The sequence below is a fragment of the Bombyx mori genome, chromosome 18, assembly GCF_030269925.1.
Source record: "Bombyx mori chromosome 18, ASM3026992v2".
Taxonomy (NCBI): domain Eukaryota; kingdom Metazoa; phylum Arthropoda; class Insecta; order Lepidoptera; family Bombycidae; genus Bombyx; species Bombyx mori.
Genome location: NC_085124.1, coordinates 8,942,297 through 8,965,275, shown reverse-complemented (window position 1 = coordinate 8,965,275; position 22,979 = coordinate 8,942,297). Strand labels below are relative to the sequence as shown.

At 36.2% G+C, this 22,979-nt stretch overlaps 1 protein-coding gene and 1 long non-coding RNA gene across 2 annotated transcripts in view; one reads left to right on the top strand and one right to left on the bottom strand.

The window, feature by feature from the left end:
- LOC134200575 (uncharacterized) overlaps window positions 1-16,385 on the top strand; it is a 36,609-nt gene extending 20,224 nt beyond the window's left edge. Inside the window, exon 2 of the long non-coding RNA XR_009975547.1 lies at window positions 15,879-16,385. This is a non-coding gene — a long non-coding RNA (uncharacterized LOC134200575). The remainder of the gene's footprint in view (window positions 1-15,878) is intronic.
- LOC101740012 (semaphorin-2A) overlaps window positions 1-22,979 on the bottom strand; it is a 430,077-nt gene that overhangs the window by 201,439 nt on the left and 205,659 nt on the right. The window lies entirely within an intron of this gene.

The window sequence follows — 22,979 nt, the reverse complement described above, 5'->3', positions numbered from 1 at the left end:
ATCGGTCCAGCCGTTCCAGAGATTAGCCGGAACAAACAAAAATTGTAAAAAATGTTATTTTGCTGTATGTACCGTATATATATATATTCATATGCGTGTAGTAAAAAGCGGTTATTTCAATATTACAAACAGACACTCTAATTTTATTTATATGTATAAATGTATAGATTTAAATATCACTTTACGATATTTCAAATCTAAACTCACGTTACACATTATAATACCCGAAACCGTAAATATTACATAATCGAGATTGCCAAACGATAATAGACAAGAGTTTAAAGCAAACGAAAACCAAAGTGCTATTTAAAACGGAAGAGCGAATACAAACAAAACGTAGACTTAATTGATATAATGTAAACAAAGTTCCTTCATCTGTCGAAGCGGATATCAGCAGATTGCACTGTTCGTGTTTGTTCATGTAAATATAAATTTACACTGAAAATTTCAAGACTCGGGCACTCTATATGATGCGATATTGTTTCGGCAGGCACCAGAAGCAGAAGACATAATGATGTGAATTCCACCTCATGCTCACCTTGGGACATTGAAGTTTTCAAGGAAGGGATTACTGGTAGGTCAGAGACATTTGCAGTGTTGCTCCTCCCGATCCACTAACAGTGCTTTTAGGTACCTCAAGCACTGGTCATCGTTCTCGTCGAACCCGTCGCTGGCGACGAAGGGCTGGACGAGTAAATTAACCCTCAAACACAGCCCACTGAGTTTTCGCCGGATCTTCTCAGTGGGTCGCGTTTCTGATCCGGTGGTAGATTCTGCGAAGCACGGCTCTTGGTAGGGTTCGTGTTAGCAACGTCGTCAGGTTTGAGTCCCGTGAGCTCACCTAGTTAAGGTTACGCTGGAATAGCCTCTCAAGGCTCTCAGCTTAGGTAGGAAAAAAAGCAGTCTTACCAGGCCAGGAGGGCTAAGTTTTCCGGATTCGAGGAGCAATCAACGGCGGCTACGATGAGGCGGTACTCATGCCGCATCGCCTTGTCCATCCTTAGACATCGAAGAATATTGCACTGAAGTAAGATTTTAGGAAGTGTTTTAGAAAGATTTGTTAGGAGACATTTTAGAAGTATTTTAGTGCTTACTCATGTCGCATCTTCTTCTGTATCGTTCCCTCAATGCTGAGGATCGCGATCACATTTGACGTTCCTCCACAGTATTCGATCAATCCTACGTCAGCTAATAAGGTTTATCTGATTCTTGGCATCCAGACAGACCTTTTCTGCTAGTTCATCCTTCCTATAGAAGCTGATTTAATATATCATACATATACGTTCTGATTGTAATACACAAACTATTTGAAAATGAGCAAGTTCAACGTTTTTGACAATACTTCTTAATAGTGTAACTGCATTCCAAGTCGATGGTAAAATCTAGATTTTTTTTATTTACATCATAGCTATTTTGCGTTTTCGTATTCATTAAAACTACAACTTATCTTCATTTGGATAACTGTTATTTTACGTCAGCCCATAAATTTGAAATACCAAAGATATAGCGTATTCTAAAAACGAAACAGTTGCAACAAATTACTAATCATTGGGTTTCTTAGACGGCGTCAAATCAACACCGCCAGTTCATTAGGTTTATATTGCTCCAAAGATCGGACTTCCAAACGATCTATTCCCAAGTTTTCTTATTAGAACTTACCCTATTACGAGCACCTACAACTCTACGAAAGGTCGATCGAATAAAATACTCCCAGATTTCAACGAAGACACAACTAAAAATTCTTTAAATTTTATAATAATATATTTAAGTCTTAATAAAAATTTGAGTAAAATTTATTTAAGTACATTTTAGAGGGACGAACCTTAACTTCGCTATAACGATCTCTTAAATTTTGTGAACCGTGAAATAGAACAGAGGCGTCAAAATGATCACTCATTAATATAAAAATCTCGGAGTTTATTGTTAAATTAAAGATGACGTGACTTTTAATTTGAATCATTTTTTTCTGTAACCGTTTTGGTTTCAAATTAATCAAGTGATTTGAATAGTGAAAGCATTGCTTTAAAAATATGTATATGAAAAAATCTTCAGTATCACATTATATGTATAGGAGGCACGTGGCTCCATTGATTAGGATGGAAGCGCTTGAGAGGCTGTTAACAAATCCTGGGTGAACCAGTGCTTGTCCATCAGTCCCGGTGAGATAGGGAGGGCTTTAGGACCAGCAACAATCCATCCAACTCAAAAAACACTGAAACACACATTGATCACATTATTTTTGCTTCTTACTCGTGATTTTGTGGCGTCTTATGACCATCGATAGTAGTATAGCAATAGCATAGATAATTAATTTCTACTATTTACTAACTAGTGTCAAGCAATCATCTGTTCCTATTTGCTAATAAACAATATGATTCGACCTTTAACCTCATGCCTATGGACGACATTTGCTTTGTAGTATCTATGAACTCCATTAACCATTTATCCAACACCTGGTAAGCCGTGAGCTTGTTCTAACAAAGACGCATTATACTAATTAATAAATAGACAACAGCAAAATAATTGAGAGCCACTGGCTCTTCTGTTTGTCAACAGGGTTTCTTTTATTTTTGGAATATATTGACAAAATGGGGTTTTTATTTTAAAACTAGCAGACTCGGCAGACTTCGTAGTGCCTCAATCGATAAATAAAAGACTTAGATTTCGTATAAAATAAACTTAATACAAACAAAAGAAATCCGTCCAACGGGGGACACATCAAAGGAAAAACACAATTGTTATTTTTATTTAATTCCGAGCATTTTCATATTTATCTACCTTTTAAACCTTCTCTGGACTTCCACAAATAATTCAAGACCAAAATTAGCCAAATCAGTTCAATCAGTCAGCCGTTCTCGAGTTTTAGCGAGACAAACGAACAGCAATTCATTTTTATATTATATAGATATAATCCAAGAATCAAAAGAAAATAAATAGCACCTAAATTAATCTAAGTATTGAGGTCTCAGTGATTATGGTCCAATTTCAATCAATAGGCGAACACTAGTATAAATGAAATACCCGAAAGAAAATACCGTTACTTTTGATATTGCAATGACTGTGATGCAAATAAAAAAATATTTTAACGACAAATAGCGCCGACTAATTACCACCTGCATTGAAATAATTACATAGCCCTTCAATGAACTAACATTAAAATAACCGCGAGAGAAACATAACAGTGAATACGGTATTTCTCGCTTCATGGAGTCTAGACTGTTCATTTTAATAAAAAAAATAATAATATGGTGTGTAAATGGTGCGTCTGAAAATTATGTTTGACTAGGGATTCGGATTTCATCTGTTGGACAATGACCTCGGCTACAGCATAACAGTGGCCGTCTGAATTCCCAGTTGGAGTCAGTATGTTAGTTAAATGGATGTTTGCTGTTCGGGATCTGGGTGGGCCATAACATTGGAGGAAATCGTAGTTTCTAGAAGCTAAAATGTCATTAGTTTTATTTACATAATTTTTAATTCTAATATTTGGCATTTTTTATCCTACCTATGCTGATAGCCTTGAGAGGCTATTTCAGCTTCACCCTAACGTGTGTAGGTGAGCTCACGTGGCCCAAACCGGAGTGTTGCTAACATTGACCCTAGCAAGAGCAGTGCTTCGCAGAATCTACCACCGGATCGGAAACGCGACCCACTGAGAAGATCCGGCGAGAAACTCGATGGGCTGTATCTATGGGTTAAATATTTGGCAATATTCAAATAATCACACGTGTAAAAAAGTTAGAAAACTCTGATGGCGGCTTCATCTATTACAGTCATGTTATTTTGAAACTCAATGAAACGGAAATAGCACATGAAACGCGACTCTGAAAAGTGACATCTGTATCTACAAGATTGACTCTGAAAAAGCACAAGTTAGAAATACTTGTAAAGTTTCATTTCTACTGTGTGGAACTGCACATATGCTTTATTTAATCGTTCAAAAACATATCGTGAAGGACCACGAAACATTCTTAGACTTTCGAATTTCAAAATACATTTACTTCTCACTGTCATTATACCGTTTTGAAAAAAAAAACTTTTTTTTCACCTCCTTTTTACTGATCGCCTTCAAACATGAAGCTCTTGAAGCTCATCAAAATCCTGATAATAATCATAATCTACGCGAACATTGGCACATGCATTAATGCGAAATGGGGGAGGCCAAAGTTCAGCGAACATATTAAATCGTTAAGTGTTTTGATAAACACAGACACAGGGGTTTAGCGATGATGCGATTCAGCTGGGAATTTGGTAAATCATCGTCGATGGGGAAGCACGTTCAGTGAATCGAATCGCTAGGTATGCTTATCTCTGCCCATAAAACGAGAATCGCATTTGAATAGGAATTTAAAAGGGTATAAACTTGTGAAACCTTCGCGTTTTATTTTAAAGAAAAAAAAAAAAGATTGCCCAAACTTTTCAATCGTGTTCGCGATTCAAAAGTTAAGTCCATACGTCATGCATACTGGACTTCTCTATCAGTATCAAGAAAAAAATGTTAATTATAGAACAAAAAAAATATTTTTTTAACAGAAGAAGTAAAACGTGAATTAGGCCACACAAATCTATTCGTAAGAATACAAATAGGTCAACAAAAAATATTCAATCGCAATATTCATGACTCCACGATTGTGTTCGCGATTTGAATGCAAATTGAAGGAATCTCATTTGAGCTGAAAATTATTGAAGTTGTTTCGCAAACAGCACAGCTCCGTGTAATTTAATTAAATATATGAAAGCTGATAAACGTAACGAGAGGATTAGATAAAATAACAGGGCCCGAGTAAATTCAATATTCTAATGATTAATAAAAGTGTTCTTGTAATCGAGAAAGTCCCGAACGTACGACGAACGCTTCCAAATTAGCCATCAGCAGAAGCGGCGACAAAGAGCTCATGGCTTATCAGGCGGATTTAGATGAACTGAACCCTTGGCGACTGTACAAAATAATAGCCGGCTCGATAGCGTCATTGTTTGAGCATGAAATTAAAATTGAACGGGGTTCACACGTGCGCACCGCCGAGATAAGGGGTTGTCCCGCGTCCGTGCCATCGATTCGTAACTCGCGATGTTTGCCCGTGTTCGTTGATTTACTTAAGGGGTTTGCTCTTTTCTTTATTTGATCTCTAACAAGTGCTCGTACGCTTTTGTTGTACGGTTTATCAAAGAAGTATTGTGTGTATACTATCTGGTTTATCCGAGCTTTCATTTATTTTGTTACTTGAACTTGATTTTAGGTCGGAGAGCATTTTAGTGTTAATTAATCATCGGACATTTATAGATGTTGGTATTACATTAGGTTTACTGGTTGAAATCGGCGATGTTTGATAATGTTTACCTATTGACATACAGGGCGAGTAGTGTGCGGTTAGTATAATTTAATTCATTGATAGCGCTCCATGCATTGTATGCTCTGATGATGCCTGCACTTCGACTGATTCATGTTCGTCGGGAGTTCAGGTCTCTCGACTGTATTTGGTCTGCCCTTTCGTTATTACGAAGCGGACGTTCGATTAATTAGATAGATATATAGCAGATTGGGTAATTGAATTATATGAATTTCAAACAGCTACTTAGATGCTAAACATATTGCTGTGGTTGGTATTAATCTTTTTTTCTGGCCGTTCAATCAATAAAGATTCTGAATTCAATTATATTTTTCAATGATAAATTAATAATATTATATTCGAAATTACCTTACTTACCTCTGTAATTTACAATGTGTTTTCCACGAAGGGAAAGTATTTGGAAACTGATTCTACAATCACGAATCTTCATGCAAACCAACAACATAATTACAGGGTGACATCTATGCGTATATGATTAGAGTATATATTAAAAAGATAACGTTATCCGTTCGATAGAAAGCAACTATTAAAACGTGTAGAATTAATTGTATCTTTTAATATATACATATTTTAGGAGGACGGTTCCGAAAAAAAAATCTTCTTAGCAGTATAAGGGGGTACATCCGGTAATAAGTGATTAGTAATCTCCGCAGACGAATTACAATCTGAATGCTGACGCCCACTTCAGAATTTACGTCAAAGTTTCAAGCATATTATTTATTATACAAATATAATGATTGTATGAAAGGATACCTTCTTTCAAACCAGAACTTATGGCTATTTTGCCACAAAAATAGCTAGAATGGTATTATTGTAGATTTTCTACACGCTCTGTAACAACTAAGTACGCACATTTATAAGCTTTGTGCATTTGATATTTTATTACACGACTAATTTGTTACCCACATATTCGCCCACATTGTCAATATTAATTGTTATGTTAATTTTTCTAAATATAATGGTATGGGGAATGATGTTTTTTTCGGCACAAAAAAAAACCTATGTCACTCTCGTGATCTAAGAATACTACTTAAAAAAAACATGGCAATCTGTTGCTTCCTTTTTTTAATTTTATTGCTTAGATGGTTGGACGAGCTCACAGCCCACCTGGTGTTAAGTGTTTACTAGAGCCCATAAACATCCACAACGTAAATGCGCCACCCACCTTGAGATATAAGTTCTAAGGTCTCAAGTATAGTTACAACGGCTGCCCCACCCTTCAAACCGAAATGCATTACTGCTTCACAGCAGAAATAGGCAGGGTGGTAGTACCTACCCGTGCGGACTCCTACCACCAGTAGGTTCGTAGTTCGTTTCGACGTGAAAGAAGGACAAAAACACAAACATACACAAACAAATACACTTTCACACTTATAATATTTCTATGGATTTTATTATTTCATTGTGGTGGTCATATGTAAGCGCGTGCTAGTTACGTATGATCTTAGGGGTGTGAACGTCGAAATAATCGGATACCACAATACATCCAACTCTGAAATGAATTCCTCTCCCCGATGTTTTGCCAGTGCTTTGATGAAGTGCGAAACGAGTTTTCAGTAGTAGGCAGCTCCTAGTATTTCTGATATCGGTAACTTACCATTAGGTTTGTACTTGATTAAGCTTAAATACCTTAAAACGTCGATTATATTCACAAACAGGTTAAGTATGTTGTCGTCGTGGCCCAAAGGATAAGACGTCCGGTGCATTCGTATGTAGCGATGCAACGGTGTTCGAATCCCAGGCGGGTACCAATTTTTCTAATGAAATACGTACTCAACAATTGTTCACGATTGACTTCCACGGTGAAGGAATAACATCGTGTAATAAAAATCAAACCAGCAAAATTATAATTTGCGTAATTACTGGTGGTAGGACCTCTTGTGAGGCCGCACGGGTAGGTACCACCACCCTGCCTATTTCTGCCGTGAAGCAATAATGCGTTTCGGTTTGAAGGGTGGGGCAGTCGTTGTAACTGTGCTGAGACCTTAGAATTTATGTCTCGGGGTGGGTGGCGCATTTACGTTGTAGATGTCTATGGGCTCCAGTAACCACTTAACGCCAGGTGGGCTGTGAGCACGCCACCCATCTAAGCAATAAAAAAAATCTATAGTTTTCGCAAATCAATCATGCCTTCTATTGGAAGAATAGGACAGCTGTTATATCAACGATGTTTAAACTTTGATTTTATATTCCATGTTGCAGTATTTAAGGGTTCCAGTAACCGCTTTCCCATGTAATCCATTGTTTTAACTTTAAACTTCTTATAAACTAACGCTACAAACGATTTAACAATTAGTAATACTCTTCTAATAAATAAATTGTTAAATATATTTTGATAGCAGAACCAGTCGACAGAGTAATTAAAAATTTTAAGTTCTGTTCGATAAAGTGGTTTATCGAATGAAAATCTAATTTATTAATCTCATCTTTTTATTACTTTAATCTCATGTATTACTGGACATTAATCTCATGGATTACATAGCTGGATAACTTATTCTTTCAAATTCTATGTGTGCGTGCGTACTAAGATTCCAAATATTGAAATATAATTTGTTTACTTTACCTGTAATAAGCTTGAAAGAATAAATTATTGCTGAGTTAAATACACATTCATAAGAGACATTGACTTCATTTGAATTTCCAAAGGTTTTTTTGGAGTCAGAATAATTTGATTTTCTTTGAAAACAAATTTGGTGTCGCAACAAATAAAGCCAGACTCAAATCAATTTGTGATTGTGTGAATGTTTATTTTAAGTATAATAGCTACGAGACACTTAAATCGACCAAATTTATTTAACCTACGCCCATATACGTATTTGTGAAGAATGCTAAAATTAACCAATACATGTTTTAATAATTAGGTAGACCATTAAAACATTTTAAAAATTGTAAGGACCCAAATTATATCTTAATTTAAAAAAAAATAGAACTGTCACTAGATGATATCAAGAAAAATTGGCAGACAGCTCCATAAGATGGTATAATCAAATTTACAGACAGTTGAGTTCAGAAAGATCACCGACGCCATTACTACGGCATTACTGTTAATGGCATCTACACACTATGTCGGCTGCAATCTAAAACGATGAACGATTCGAACATTGAAGTCACGAGATCGATTGACACTAGCGTACGCCATTACAGTCGCAGTTTCTTATAATGTGTGACAAGATCACCGGGCTTCTGGTAGCAACCGCTGTGCAATAATCAGAACCAATAATAGGAACAGTTCATAAATAGGTATTCTTCAAGATAAGGATAACTGTTTTGTGGTTAAGAATGCCACGATGTTATCAATCTGATCAAGTATGATGATTTTTTCGGCAATAGTTTCATTTGATCACACTTGATGTTAATTTCCTTCGTAAGCCATTACTGTAACCGAAAGGAATGCAATTTCCACTGTTCAAGCTATTTACTTTATTACGTGCTAAGCCCAAAAAAAGTAAAATAAACCTGGCACACGTAGAGGGCTTGCATGTAAACGGGCCATAAGCATAGAAGCCGTTTCGTTATGCTATACCACCCATTTCTGGAATTATATTAAAACAAACTAAATGAATAATGCAGCAGCTAAATGCGTGTTTTATTTAGGCAAAATAATAATACCTAATGTTGACTCTTGGATTGGTTGATATTTAATTTAAAATCGTCGCGTTTAAATTTTTTTTATATTATTTATATTATTTTATATTTATATTATTTTCGGCGTTTCGAATACTTTACAGTTACAGTTACAGTTACAGTTTTCTTGGTCACAGACAACGAAGGTGTTGTTATTTATTGCATTTGAACATTGTCTTAACTATAGTTCTTCCAAAGAAATTTAGACACATTCGAAATTGGAAATTATAAATGCGACATTAAACCGTAATAGTAATTTTTAATACGTTCACAACTAGAGAAAATCGAAGAAATTAAGCTTTAAAAATCGAAAAACAAAAATTGAAAAAATTTACATAACATTTTAAACAATCCAAAAATCACTATCTAAATAAAAGTACGAAAATTATTAAACCTATTCTGAACAATAGTTTTAATGATTTTAAATTGAGAATAATCTTAAAACGTAATCCATTTTTATAGTGTACTGACAGAGCCATTGTCCACAAAAATGTATAATAATGCAATGTTAAAACATACTATACAAAACAGAGCGAGTTCCTCATTAAGGTACATACAGATATGTGTATGTAGATATTTTTAAACTAAGCGCTTAATTGCAACATCCGAAAAATAATATTTCCCTTCCGTACTACTTTTATAATTATCGATGCGTTTACCCCTGTATAAATGTTTAACTATTTTGGTATGAGACACAAAAAAAGTGTAACGCGGCCTATCATTAACAACACGCTCTATACTATTTCACGCATACAACCGATTTATCAACGGAAAATTTATATTCTGTTAAACGTCGTTAAGCCACTCGATGGGGTGCAAACGGATGTTTTCCTAGCGTTTAAAACATCCACTGTTTTCATTGGACAGACATTTATAATTGTTGGTAATTAAACAATCAAATTATTATGTGTTTCTAATTTAGATTTTTTACGGGTTTAACTTTATACTAACAGGAATTCAGAGCAGTAAATCAAATAGTATGTCTTGCACATGAAGAAACTCTTAAATAATTTGCGTGTTGAATAATATAGTGTATTTCCTTGAACCGCTCCTCAAAGGGTTTCAGTGTACTATTACTCTATATTATATATATATTATTGTTACGCGCTGTAGTGCGGGATAAATAAAATTCCACCGATGTATAAATTAAAAACTGAATTTGCACTTAGAGCACTTAAAACACTCAACAAATACTTTAAAACTCTCAATTCGCTTTTTGCGCTTCGTTTCAGGCGATCCGTTCGCTGTTTCGCTTCGAGTAGTTCCGATTACTAACTGACTGCATGCTATGTCTGCAACGCTTTTATAGTCGAGACGAAATCCCTAGAATCGTAACAATAGTTTTAATGATTTTAAATTGAGAATAATCTTAAAACGTAATCCATTTTTATAGTGTACTGACAGAGCCATTGTCCACAAAAATGTATAATAATGCAATGTTAAAACATACTATACAAAACAGAGCGAGTTCCTCATTAAGGTACATACAGATATGTGTATGTAGATATTTTTAAACTAAGCGCTTAATTGCAACATCCGAAAAATAATATTTCCCTTCCGTACTACTTTTATAATTATCGATGCGTTTACCCCTGTATAAATGTTTAACTATTTTGGTATGAGACACAAAAAAAGTGTAACGCGGCCTATCATTAACAACACGCTCTATACTATTTCACGCATACGACCGATTTATCAACGGAAAATTTATATTCTGTTAAACGTCGTTAAGCCACTCGATGGGGTGCAAACGGATGTTTTCCTAGCGTTTAAAACATCCACTGTTTTCATTGGACAGACATTTATAATTGTTGGTAATTAAACAATCAAATTATTATGTGTTTCTAATTTAGATTTTTTACGGGTTTAACTTTATACTAACAGGAATTCAGAGCAGTAAATCAAATAGTATGTCTTGCACATGAAGAAACTCTTAAATAATTTGCGTGTTGAATAATATAGTGTATTTCCTTGAACCGCTCCTCAAAGGGTTTCAGTGTACTATTACTCTATATTATATATATATTATTGTTACGCGCTGTAGTGCGGGATAAATAAAATTCCACCGATGTATAAATTAAAAACTGAATTTGCACTTAGAGCACTTAAAACACTCAACAAATACTTTAAAACTCTCAATTCGCTTTTTGCGCTTCGTTTCAGGCGATCCGTTCGCTGTTTCGCTTCGAGTAGTTCCGATTACTAACTGACTGCATGCTATGTCTGCAACGCTTTTATAGTCGAGACGAAATCCCTAGAATCGTCGAGAATATTCCACAAAATTCTAGCATTGTGCGTTTCCGCTATCTGACAATAGATGGCGTTGTACTTTTCGAGCGTTCTAGATACTACTAGATCCTTCGATATTCGTTCAACTATTCGGCGATAGATGGTGTTACTCTTACCGGCAAAACATTATTATATGCTATTTAAAACGCAATCCAACATATTCGGCTTCAGTGTTCTTATTATACATTCCTTAAGGCGGTTACTGCAGATTCTGGTTTATTAATTTCAGATTATATTTTACTCGTAAATCAATGAAAAATAGTTGTCTAGTAACATTTCAACAAAATACGAGAATAGTAAATTCATAATACCTGAATATTACGCAGAAATAAAAGCTCAGAGGAAAAGTAATGTACAAATGACTTTTGAGTTAAATTACTGTAAATCCGCTGACCATTGTTCCATTAAGCTAGTGACATATATAAATCAGTTTTCAGCACTCCCGGGTCGCGTTAAGTACACACAATATGGGCGAGCCATATTTAACCGTTATCATTGCAGCACACCTAGTATTCATCGTCCGATGATTTACTCGAAGCTTATCCTACCTCTGTGACTGACTTACGAATTCGCAACGTGTGTGCTCGATTTTAGGCACAATAATAATATTCAAAATTATGGAACTAAAGAACCGATTGATATTAAGTTGCAAAGTAATGAAAAAATTAAACATAGTGAGTGTCGAATTCTTTACGAATATTATCGTCGCGAACTGAAACATTTCGTAAATTTATAGAAAATCATATTATACTTTTTTTTATTGCTTAGATGGGTGGACGAGCTCACAGCCCACCTGGTGTTAAGTGGTCACTGGAGCCCATAGACATCTACAACGTAAATGCGCCCCCCACCTTGATTTTTATTACACGATGCTATTCCTTCATCGTGGAAGTCAATCGTAAACATTTGTTAAGTATGTATTTCATTAGGAAAATTTCTACCCGCCTGCGGGATTCGAACACCATTGCATCGGCTAGGTACGAATGCACCGGACATCTTATCCTTTAGGCCAGGACGACTTACTTACTACTTACACTACGGCATCTCTTGGAAATAGCGAACAACGTCAGTCACAGTCACAGTCAAGTCTCTGCGTCCTACTGAGGACTTTTGCCAAACTGACCAAGAGTTTTTATAGAACTCCAAAAATAATGAATGCAATTCATGCCAGAACCGGATGTTACTTAACAAAAATGATCTCTGAACACACACTGTTGATGAACATAGCGATTTCGAATTATTTTCATTGGTTGTGGAACGGTAAAAAGAATATGGCAGCATCATCGGTCGGATCACGGTTGAATGAAACACTGTCTAATAGCTCACTTGGTACTGAGTGGTTACCGAAGTTCATAAATAACAAAACCTGAATGCCACCGCCCAGCTTGAAACATGAAGTAGAATTGTCAGTTGCATTACATAATGGCTGGTCCATATCTTAAACGAAAACAATAGGACCTCCTGTGAATCCGCGCGTGTAAGTACCACCACCCTGCCTCTTTCTGCCGTGAAGCAGTAATGCATTTCGGTTTGAAGGGTGGGTGGGGCAGCCGTTGTAACTATACTTGAGACCTTAAAACTGATATCTCAAGGTGGGTGGCACATTCACGTCGTAGATGTCTACGGTCTCCAGTAACCACTTAACACCAATTGGGCTATGAGCTCGTCCAACCATCTAAGCAATAAAAAAAAAACAACTCAATACACTTCACATCTTATCACCAGTAACAATTCAGGTCGCGAAATTAGCAATTCCAGAAGCTACCAATTATGTACTAAAAAAAAAAAATGCGGTTTTGTGATTTAACAAGTCAACTATGGAATTTTAATCTATATACAGACGCGGTGAGGCCGCGAATGTGCATCGGACCGTAGTACGACTACGGAATGATTTTGTACATTGGATTTGTTTTGTTTTTGAAACGGCACGCTGCCGACCCCACATCGATAATGGAAAGCGCTATGTGTTTAAAAAAAGTAAAACGCCATTTACGTAGACGCGATTAGACTTTCACGCCTTTCCTGTGAATGAATTTTTTGTTTGCGTATTAGCATTCTTGTTATTCCATTTTCTGATACAGGATATTTTCTATCTGGTTACTAGCATTTTTATAAGCACCCGTAGGTACCAATGAAATAAATCGAGATAGCTATTACTTTTCTGAGTGCTTGTGAGGTGAATTTATTTCGTTTTTTTTAGAAGCTACAAAGAAAATTTTGACTTGTCATAGAAAAATTAGGTATATCCAGTTTTTTCTTGTTCATTATTAATAATGTTATAAATAAAAGAGGATTTGTAATGTAATATGAAATTAATCTAAATCTTCAGGTATCAGTCGGCCATTATGTGAGACGTAAAGCGATTATAACTAGTGGTCCCGCAGTAGTCGAAATTCGACTATAATTAATTGAAATTATAAGTTTCAACATTATTATGGTCCTATTGTTACAGATTTTGCCAAAACTACACTATAGACAAATACTCGTAATGTTAAAGATAAACAATACTAATCTATTCTCAATTTGACTACAGACTTTAAGCAATAACAAAAGTTTGATAATAAACAAAGAGTATATGTGTGTGTGTGTCAAATACATGGTAGTGTGTGTAATGTTTTCTTTATTGATTTAATGTATCTTTTATGCATTATTTAAAAAAAATATTAGCATTGTGCACTTCTTCTCTATATTCTCTATAAGTGTGGAAAATTTCATACTCCTCCGTCCGCGCAATTTTCGTAAAAAGGGATACAAAGTTTTTGCTTCACGTATTAATATATAGATAAGATATAACTTTTAAGTCCGATAATCTGAAAACTTCGTTCTATTATATGCTACTGCACTAAAGAAATTCAGTCTAGTGATGAGAATTTTATTGCATACGAGTATTAAAACAATATAACCTTCATCGTGTGATCAAGAATTTTTTTCTTCTTTTTATTTCTTAGATGGGTGGACGAGCTCACAGCCTACCTGATGTTAAGTGGTTACTGGAGCCCATAGACATCTACAACGTAAATGCGCCACCCACCTTGAGATATAATTTCAAAGGTCTCAGTATAGTTACAAAAATTAAATTAAAAAAAAAAAGAGTCGAAATAAGTCACGTTTGGATTAACAGCCTCTATGCAAACTGGATCTGGTGCCTTAAACTAATTGGACACGCTTTGATCAACGCATCGGCATGAAAGCAAACTATGCAAAAACAAGAGCTGCACTCGGCAATGATTTTGATGATGCGGTCGCACACGTCATTATCATTATCGTTCCGTTCGGATTCCATTAATCACGCTGGTGTTTCTGAACAGTTCCCCCGCTAGCCCCTAGCTCCAAGTACCTGGACGCACTCGTGCATTCACCCTTCTCTTATCAGTCGTGATACGAATCCAGAACAGAGCGGAACTCTGATTGTCATGTCGAGTTAAAATAAACAGTAGGCATTTTTTATTAAAAAAATATATGGTTGTCTGTAAAGTCGGTTTACTGACGATAGTTGAACGTGACAACGTCATAAGGAAATACTGATAGAATGGTTTCATTTTTCAAAAGAAAATTTTAATTTTATTTGTTTGATAGATATTTTGTATGGACAATTGACACCACATTCACTTTTCACTGAACTTCATACTTGACGAAAACATGTAAATGTATTATTGTATAGCAGCTGTCCACGCGGATGCATCGCTAACTCAAGTAGGAGAGAGACAGATGTCGAACGCTGCCGAACGCGGAGGCCGATTGTGCCTCTTTGTCGCTCGTTGCGCGCTCTCGCTTGCAGTTCAAGCCTTAAATGGAACGCCTCAATGAGTCATGTTTTTTCGTGCGTGCAGCGGGCTCCATCGAATTTTAAGACGTTGTCACGTCAAAAAATCGACGATTACTTTGTAATATAATTAAATATTTTTTATATATTTTATTAATAAATAACAAATCAATGTAATTTATCATAAATCAACTCACACAGCAGAACAAATCTTCCAATGCGCTTGAAGGAGGCACAGTTCCTAAGATACTGGCTACATTACCTCGTTGGACAGCCAGACTCACTCTCTGTGCAAAGTGCCAGCCAGCCTTAGCATCACGTGTAACCTCCTTCAAGCGTTTGGAGAATTCTGATAAAAAATAATGAAATAATGAAATTAATATTATAAATCTTATATAAGCAGTCAAGCTTACAGCACACTTGTCACTACTATGGCATGGCCCACGGACGCACTATGTGAGACTAAGGTCACTACACAATTGTCTCAGAATTACGGCTGCACCACCCTCCAAGCCGGAATACACGATTACTACGCGGTCGGAGCACGCAGGGCTTAAATTAAACTAACCTAACCTCTAATTTCGTTACCTTCGTTAGTCTAACACATTTCTTGACATTAGCATAACGTCGGATTACTTTCCCATTTAAACGGCTTTATACGGATCTGCGTATATTTTGTCTTTGTTTTTAGTTGCGATCTCTAGAATTTTTAGACTAACTACATATTTGTAATTGCCTTCATCCAATGGCTTAATTTCAACCATAAACACCGGTGCTATTCATGTACTGCTTTTCTATTTTGATATTTTTTTATTGTATTTGTATCATAATAACAATGTTATTTTTATTTTCAGTAAAACTAACGCTGCTATTAAACAGAACAAACCAAAAGATGAAGAAAAGAAGATTATTATTAAGAAGATAAGAAAATTAATTTAATTATATGGATATTAACATAGACTTGAAATTCTCAAATTGAGCCCAGACGAAAACACGGCCCACCTAATGGTGAAAGGTTAACGTCGCTAGGTATCATCAATGCTGGGATCGAAGCCAAAGCCCTGCCCACAGATACATCCGCGCTTTAATGCTGAAATTTATTAAGGCATGTTATATTTGGGTGAGCTCTTCAACTAAAGATCACAATAATATTCTGTATTGTACGGTACGGTAGTATGTGTAAGTAAGCTCGCTCGGATAGGTACTACAATCTAGCAATCAAAGCAAATCAAATCGGAAAGCATGATTGCTTTTCGATTTGAAAGAACCACGCATCTTAAGGCGAGTAGTGGCATTCAAATTATGACATTGTGATATGTTAAAGTTCTAAGAAAGAAATAAAATAACTGTTATGAAAAATAGTTTAATTTATTTTTATTTAGTTCTTAATAAAAAAGAACTAAAATATAAATAAGTAATTTTACAACTAAACATCTTATCATACTAAATAGTCCGAACATTATTGTATATTGCTAAAACCACTTAATATCAGGTTTACCGGTTAGCACAATAAAATAATATGTCATTTTCGGGTTCATCTGAATTCACCCCTGTTTTATTTGCTATCTGTCTATTCCACTAATGCGTTATAGCAGAGCATTGATACCCTCGTATAACAGCATTCATTCGATTCGCGATGAGCTCAGTTATTAAATCAGTCAGATAAACAGGAGACACCTGCGTCGCTGATGCATTTGCATACACACATAAACTATGATTTCATTTGCATAATTATAATGGAACATGAAAATGTTTTCATAATTTCATTTCAAAAATGCATTAATACCCTTGTGTGGTACGACGCACTCAGATGAAGTTTAACTGTTTGCTGTGTGGATTTTGTTTTTCATTTATTTCACAATTTTTTTTTTTTATATATATAAAGATTTTGGCAGTCTTACTCCCACAAAGCACTCGTGCCTTGTGGCTTAAAGGGGACAATCGTGATAAAATGTTTTGTTATTAAGTCTACGAACTTAACTCTCCTTTTATTTTCTTGGAAGGTAGTTCAATAACCCACTTGGTGTTATAGCTGCCACTCATTGATGTCAGACTAATGTCAAGCAGCTGCTTAATGCTGAACTCTTCTCAAACCTCGTTTGAAGAAGGACATGTCAAAATATATGCTGTTACCGCGTTACAGTTATCTATACTAATATTATAAAGCTGAAGAGTTTGTTTGTTTGAACGTGCTAATCTCAGAAACTACTGGTCCGATTTGAAAAATGATTTCAGTGTTAGATAGCCCATTTATTGAGGAAGGCTATAGACTATATATAACATCACTCTAAGACCAATATAAGTGGAGCACCAATAAAGAATGTTTTAAAATAGGGGTCTAAATAGCTCCTTAACATTCTATAATTCAAAAATATTTTCAGTTTCTACGTAAATGAAGTGGAGGTAAAATTTAGCGTTATGCCAAAGTAACTATTCCACGCGGACGGAGTCTTGAGCTAAAGCTAGCTTAATAATAAAATAAAAATCAATCATGCGAATAGGATCACGTCTGATTCCGTCTTTTAAACTAAAAACCCAACCGGACTCACTCCACACCATTTGCAAATAATGACATCGTTTAGCTAACAAATAATGTTTTTTGATGCTACGGCTACACAACATGATAGGCTCGTTACAATCCCTTAACAACAGGCAATCAACGTAGGTCCCACGTTGGTATTATAAATGCGTAAATCACAGTAATGTAATGACGATATCAGATTGGTTCGACTCAATTACACCGTCTCAAGCTATTACCAGTTTGATATACGGGCAGATTACGTGTTGTCGCGGCCCACATAGCGATTACTAGACAGTCTTTGTTGGGTAACTAGGCATTATGGAACGTGACGAGCTTAAATCTATGCTAGCAATGAATTTTAAACTCTGCACTGAAATATCGAATGTAGCTTTTGTTATTTGAAATTTCTGAGTAAATTAAAATCCGTGCAGAAAATTTTTTGAATTTCAAAGAAACCCGTCAAATACCATTTCTTTTTCTAAGTTTTGAACGGTTTTTTTTTTTCAATAAAGCATTGCTTGTTTTAGGGTTAGCTAATAGAACAAAAATCTTAATCGCACTAATGAAAGTTTCAAGGTAATTTTGGCATAAGATAAGCGAGATAATATTTCTCAAAGCAATGTCACTAAGAAATGAATTCGTTTACTATTAATTATATAAAGCCAAAAAAATTTGTTCACAATAATTTTTCCCAACTGGTGGCGCGCTTGACACCGAAAGCTACGATCAACCTGGCTTCTCTAAGCCAGCGAACTAAATCAGTGTACTATTACTTATCACTTAAAATTACTAAGTTTTATAATTAAACTGAACGTAACTCCAATTTGTGTACAACAGAGCATTTCACGTGCGGCTGTCAATATTTAATAGCCCAAACTAATTCGTGTTAGTGCGTTTAATAGATAAGGTTTGCCGGATGAGTGTTGTACAGATGATAGCACTCGACGTTGAAGAACCTTACATGAACAGTAATTAACCCCAGTTAATGTACTCGTACATGCATATGCTTACCTCAGACTTGACAATTCTTAAACTATGCCACTGTAAAAACAAAATTATAAGTGAGTAACTTTAAAATAAATTTTAAATAAAACCGTAAAAATAGTTTTAATTAATTAAATTAATTAAAATTATTTAATTAATTAATTAAAACTATTAATTTTTTAAAACTATTTTTACGGTTTCATCTCTCGCGTTTATAATTTTGATTGAGTTATTTTTTCCTAAAAAAAGAGTCGTAATGAACGTAGATATTATTAAAATATTTTTGAAAAAAAGAAACATGTTTTTCCGTCACCATGAAAACTATCAATGTATTTGAAACGTAATAAACTATTAAATAAACCGTAAAAACCTTAAAAGGTGGTTTAATTGTGTCTACGACATTCCGACACCAAAGAAATTACTTTTAAATTTTTTTTTTTTTTCTTATTTGAATGGACAATGTCTAATACAGTTCTATATTGCATGAATTTAATTTTAATATCTAGAGCTAATGAAAAGCTGAGCATACTGTTCTCACAGTAGACCCTCTGACGAAAACTATATTACTTTTAACTTTTTGATAGTCGAGTACTAATAATTTTTCGTTTTCTTGTTTCTTATAGGACTTCCCAGTTTATTTTACACAAAATTGACATCTCAACGAAGTTTCAACACAAAGTCAAAGTTAATTTCATCCCGGGAAATTCATGCAGCAAAAGAGCTCGCTACGTTAGCTACGAAAGGGAAAATTTAAAAGATCGCGCTTAGAATTGACTCTGTTTTGGAATTAGATTTTATGGTCATGAAATCAAAACCTGTATTCGTGTATATATAATGTATGTGTGTTATCGGATAAGGGTATGTTGGTGTTTTCACCACGATTCACGTTAATACAGGCGTGGTGTCCGATACCATCTTTCAGTGGGGTGTATTTATGACGTATTATAGGGTTGCCTAACGACATATACAAGGAAATTTTAAATATAAGTTAGAAAATTAAAAATATTCAAATAATAAAATATCAAACAAAAATAAAAAAAAATATGAAGTGAAAATTTAACAAACAAAAAGTGTAGATAACTGTCTACAGTGTTTGACTACAGTTTTAATTTTAATTATTTTAAATTTTCCCTCCATTGATACCAACAAAGAAAAATAAAATACCAGCAACTATCGCAATTTTTGAGGTATGTTAGTTATTAGTTGCACAAAAGAATATAATTGATATTAATAAATTAATACTACCTTATGGAAATTAATATTTATATGTTTTCTCTACGGTGCACATACACCTAGCGTGGGTAGACCCCTCATGAGGTGGCCCAACAACCCGCTTAGGGTTTTCGTTGGATGCGGAGAACCGGTCATTGTAGCGAACCTTAAGGGTTGAGTCTATGTCCAGCAGTAGACGTCTCTAGGTTAATGATGATGATGTTTTCTATAATTTCTGGATCTATGGCCACAATAATTACAACAAACTATTCAAAGATATAACATACTAGCGACCCGCCCTCGCTTCGCTTCGGAAACATTAAAACACACATGAAACAAACAAAAAAAAAATTAAAAAAGTAGCCTATGTTCATCAGGGACAATGTCGGCTTCTAATGGAAAAAGAATTTTTCAAATCGGTCCAGTAGTTTCGGAGCCTATTCGAAACAAACAAACAAACAAATCTTTCCTCTTTATAATATTAGTAAAGATTAGTATAGATAGATAAAATAAAATATATAAAACATAAATTCGCGTTGGTCCTTTGTGTGTCATGAACCTTTCAAAAACAAGTACTCAGTAAATAAAATTTGAATGCTATTACTAAAAGGAGTCGTTAAGATATATTCACGGTTTTGAAATACGCATGTAAACATTTACGGCACTCGGTTACGTTAAGGTTTTGATAAGATTATTTTATGCTTCGTTATTATTATTCACGTGCTTAGTATACATAAAGATTTCACCCCGATGGAAGTTAAAGACTTGATCAAAGACCTACGTCCTCGCAAGGCTCCCGGTTCCGACGGTATATCTAACCGCGTTATTAAACTTCTACCCGTCCAACTCATCGTGATGTTGGCATCTATTTTCAATGCCGCTATGGCGAACTGTATCTTTCCCGCGGTGTGGAAAGAAGCGGACGTTATCGGCATACATAAACCCGGTAAACCAAAAAATCATCCGACGAGCTACCGCCCGATTAGCCTCCTCATGTCTCTAGGCAAACTGTATGAGCGTCTGCTCTACAAACGCCTCAGAGACTTCGTCTCATCCAAGGGCATTCTCATCGATGAACAATTCGGATTCCGTACAAATCACTCATGCGTTCAACAGGTGCACCGCCTAACGGAGCACATTCTTGTGGGGCTTAATCGACCAAAACCGTTATACACGGGAGCTCTCTTCTTCGACGTCGCAAAAGCGTTCGACAAAGTCTGGCACAATGGTTTGATTTTCAAACTATTCAACATGGGCGTGCCGGATAGTCTCGTGCTCATCATACGGGACTTCTTGTCGAACCGCTCTTTTCGATATCGAGTCGAGGGAACCCGCTCCTCCCCACGACCTCTCACAGCTGGAGTCCCGCAAGGCTCTGTCCTCTCACCCCTCCTATTTAGCTTATTCGTCAACGATATTCCCCGGTCGCCGCCGACCCATTTAGCTTTATTCGCCGACGACACGACTGTTTACTATTCTAGTAGAAATAAGTCCCTAATCGCGAAGAAGCTTCAGAGCGCAGCCCTAGCCCTAGGACAGTGGTTCCGAAAATGGCGCATAGACATCAACCCAGCGAAAAGTACTGCGGTGCTATTTCAGAGGGGAAGCTCCACACGGATTTCCTCCCGGATTAGGAGGAGGAATCTCACACCCCCGATTACTCTCTTTAGACAACTCATACCCTGGGCTAGGAAGGTCAAGTACCTGGGCGTTACCCTGGATGCATCGATGACATTCCGCCCGCATATAAAGTCAGTCCGTGACCGTGCCGCGTTTATTCTCGGTAGACTCTACCCCATGATCTGTAAGCGGAGTAAAATGTCCCTTCGGAACAAGGTGACACTTTACAAAACTTGCATAAGGCCCGTCATGACTTACGCGAGTGTGGTGTTCGCTCACGCGGCCCGCACACACATAGACACCCTCCAATCCCTACAATCCCGCTTTTGCAGGTTAGCTGTTGGGGCTCCGTGGTTCGTGAGGAACGTTGACCTACACGACGACCTGGGCCTCGAATCAATTCGGAAATACATGAAGTCAGCGTCGGAACGATACTTCGATAAGGCTATGCGTCATGATAATCGCCTTATCGTTGCCGCCGCTGACTACTCCCCGAATCCTGATCATGCAGGAGCCAGTCACCGTCGACGCCCTAGACACGTCCTTACGGATCCATCAGATCCAATAACCGTTGCATTAGATGCCTTCAGCTCTAATACTAGGGGCAGGCTTAGGGACCCCGGTAACCGTACTCGTCGAACTCGACAAAGAGGTCGACGTGCAACCTAACCCATGCATCAGCCCGCTGAGTTTCTCGCCGGATCTTCTCAGCGGGTCGCGATTCCGATCCGGTAGTAGATTCATTCGCGAAACAATTGCTCTTGAGTTGTTAGGTCTCCTTCGGAGGCGCTCGGGCAGTTGTTAGCAAATCCCGCCCCTCTTGGCTGAGCCTTTGCTCGCCCACCTGTCCTGGTGAAACTGGAAAGGCCTTCGGGCCACCAGTAAACTTTCATACATAAATACAAATACATAAAGATTATTACTATATTGCACACTTCCTTACATATATACATATCGACGCTTGAAAGGCAAACGTGACTAAGCGACGATGCGTGAACTTTACAGTAGACTAATTTAATGTTGAAATACCTGAAAACAAAATTTATTTTAACGAATCTAGTTGTAGTAGAACCTAGCTACTAGCTGTAGGATTGAAATGATTTTAATAGATCTAGAAATATATTTTTTTGCGCATCGAATATGGTTATTGCCTATCATTTATGTACAAAGCAGTTATTGTCGCTTAGTCACGTTTGCCTTTCAAGCGTCGATATATTGCATACATACTGGTAGGTACTTTGTGTAAAATCTACTTAAGTAGATTAGGAAATTTTAGTAAGCTTTTAGTAATTTTAGTAGATATTACCTCAATTGCTATATCACGGTGTCTGGATTCTATAATTGAGGCCGTCGCGAAAAAGTGGCCTAAGCTTACCATAGTTATTATAGAGCAATGAGGTTTAAGTTTTCATGAATTCGAATCTGAGTAGGCAAAAATACATAAAAAGGCTCAAAAATAATGTTTACAAAGCCATCTGTTATCTGTGGGTGAAACTATGGATAGGCAGGTTTTACATCAAAATTTATTATATTTTAAATAAATTGTAATATACATAATTATAAGCACGATTATGAAAAATTGTGGGTTAGGCCACTTTTGCGCTGACGGTCTCAATTG